General features: G+C 40.5%; 1 pseudogene; it reads left to right on the top strand.

Moving 5' to 3' along the window:
- The first annotated feature begins 750 nt into the window (after nt 1-750).
- LOC112087173 lies at nt 751-844 on the top strand (annotated as a pseudogene).
- Nucleotides 845-3,004: the final 2,160 nt, after the last annotated feature.

The following is a 3,004-nucleotide window of genomic DNA, read 5'->3' as shown; positions in this document are numbered from 1 at the left end:
GATTCATCACTAATCTGGAGAAGAAAAAGGGTAAAGAGCTTGTTAATAGAATCCTCATGTCTTTTTGATTGACTCTCCATCTCATTTTTGAGTCTATTAACCTCTTTCTCAAGCTCTTCAATCTTGGAAAAGGGATAATAAGGAGGAATTGTGGGATTGGATTGATCTGATTGGGTTTGCTCGAAAGAGGGTTGGAAAGGAGGTTGAAAACTAGGCTGGCTGCGGGTGAAGTGCTCTGACCCGCGGTGAAACTCTTTTTGGCCGCGGCCAAAAGCTTCCCACCCGCGGTGGGTATCAGTTTTTCCGTGATTGAGAGGCTCCCACCCCTGGTGGAGTTGATTCTGCTCAGCCTCTTCAATCTGGTAGACGTCAGCGGTTTGCATCATCTCCTGAGTTTGGAAGTTCCAATCCACCTCGAACTCGTTCATCTTCTCGACGTAGGGCTTGTTATGTTTGTTTCCCTCATTAGAGTTATCAGTCGGACCAATCATAGTAAGAATCTTCTGGATGTCTTCCCTAATCTGATTTAGGCACTCTTTATTAACAGATGATTCTTCTTCCTTGATCTTAGAACATCTAGATTGAGTTAGAAGTCTTCTATTTCTGATACTTACAGCTAGATTAGTGATATAGGCGTGAGCTTCATCTACAGATCTAATGAAAAAGTCTCCATTGCTAGAGGTATCAAAAGAAAACTTCAGTTCTTCATTAAGTCCATGGCAGAAGATGGTCATCAGGCGCTCTTCGGAGAAACCATGGTGTGGACAATCTCTTTGGTAGTCTCTGAATCTTTCCCAGGCGTCATAGAGGTCTTCTGTGTCCTCCTGCTGAAATTTTTGGATCTTGCCCCTTAAGAAATTAGAACGATCTCTGGTGTAAAAGTGACTTAGGAAAGCCTCTCTACACTATTTCCACGTCTTTAAGGACGCAGGTAGCAAAGTTTTAAGCCATTTACTAGCCCTACCAGTTAGAGAGAATGGAAAAAGGACACACATATGGTAATCAGTATTTTTCATTATAGTTGAACACAGCTCTTCAAAATTTTCAATATGATCTATTGGGTGTTCAGTAGAAAAACCGTTATACTTTTTGAGACAGCTAATGTATTGTACCTTAGCTTCAGAGTCGCCATCCTTAGGCAAAGGTGGTTGAATTGCTCGCCTATCTGCAAAACGTTTGTGTGCTACATCACAGTCTCCAATCAGCTGTTCTCCCTTCCTGGCATATTCTGGTTCTCCACTGGATTCATTGCCATCATTAATTGGATCATTAAGCTCATCATCAGATGGATCACCATCTAGAAAATGGTCCTCTTCAGCGAAAGGATCAAGGATATGCTTCCCACCCCTCATCCAAAAAGTACCTGAAAAATCAAAGAAAAATAAAATTTAGAAAAAGTTCTACAGAATTAAGCAGAGATTCGAAACGAAAGGAATCAAAATCCTCAACAACAGCGCCAAAAACTTGATGCTAATAGAATCAAGGGTTACTTCTAGTTTCACGTTTTAAATTTATAACCCTAAATATCTGCAAGTGCACAGATGTACGCTGTAGTACTTAGGGGTCGAACCACAGAGATTTTGAGCTTTCAGTACGAATCAATCAAGACTTAAGACTAGTAGAACAAACAAAATGGGGGGTTTTTGGTTTTGATGTCACTGAATCTAAAAGTAATTGAAATAAAAAAAGGTTGTAAAACAATGAGGATCAAGAGCTGGGTCTAAAGGGTTTTCGGAGGGGTTCATGAACTGATCAAAAGACAAACAAATCGATAAAGAAAATCAACTAGTGAGGATCCCAAACTCGAATTAACACATGTAAGATTAGCCAACTCTCGTCACCCTAATCATCTAATCACTCAACACAACAATTAACTCTCGCTCTCATGCTGTGAATATGATTATGCATTAAAAACAGAATTTATCCACGCTCGCGATTCTCTATAGGTAGCTTTCGTCTCCTATTGCGATTTCGCTCGATCACTTCTAGGTCTGGTAATTCGATACAACACTCACGTGGCTCCAATTACTAAGATCAATTTCTAAGCGGTTAGCAACAGAAACAGCATATGGAACAAGAATGAACGAATGACTCCTAGAAGATTATGAACCCTAAATCGAATAAAGCATATGATCAAGACATGAAATTCCCTTTGCAAAATCCCTTAAAAACCTAACTGGGAAATTACTCAGACATACCTGAGTTCAACATCACAAAAGTATTTAGATTTGCAGAGAATTGAAATAGACAATGGTTAGAAACGAAGAACAGATTAAAGCAGGAGGGCCGATGGTGCCCCTCTCGGTGGCTCCTCTTCGCGGTGAGGCTCTCTTCTAGGGTTCTTAGTGAAAAACGCGACACACCCTTCTGAATGACTTAAAAGAGGTTTATATAGTGTATTGAGTCATCGGGAACGCCTAATACTTGCAGGAATAATGACGAGAGTGACTTGGGCTTTAAGATGGCCTTCTGAGGCTCAGAATTGAGCTCCCCACGGTCTAAAATTTCGCACCCCCGGCGGATGATGTTTTGGCCATGGGTAAGCTTCTGACTGTGACGATTTGCCTTCAGTGCATCAATCATATCTGAAGATCTAACCGTTGGATTACTTTGATTCCACTTGTATTGGAAAGCAGGTTGTCTCCTCTATCGTTTGTTACAGTTTGGGCATGATCAGACGGTAAGAAGGCCTCCGTTTGTTACCAAACTTCTGATGGTCTGAATTTATCCAAAGTTATGCTTTTCACTCCTAAGTGCATTCCTTTTGTCAAAATATCCTGAAAACTCTTTTGAGATTCTAAAACATGGAAATCACTTAAAAACCTTTAAAACTGAGTCAAAACACCTGCATAAGATATTAAAAGTGATCCATAAAAGTGGTCAAAATCAGGTGCTATCAGCGAGCTAGGGTTGATGACGCAAAAGAAGTTTTAAATTTGTAAACCCTAGTGTCTGCAAGTGCACAGCCGTGCGTTGTAGTACTTAGGGTGTCGATCCATAGGGA

The sequence above is a fragment of the Eutrema salsugineum genome, unplaced genomic scaffold, assembly GCF_000478725.1.
Source record: "Eutrema salsugineum unplaced genomic scaffold, Eutsalg1_0 scaffold_9, whole genome shotgun sequence".
Classification (NCBI taxonomy): Eukaryota; Viridiplantae; Streptophyta; class Magnoliopsida; order Brassicales; family Brassicaceae; genus Eutrema; species Eutrema salsugineum.
Note: the sequence above shows the minus strand (reverse complement) of the source record. Positions and strands in the feature narration are given on the sequence as shown.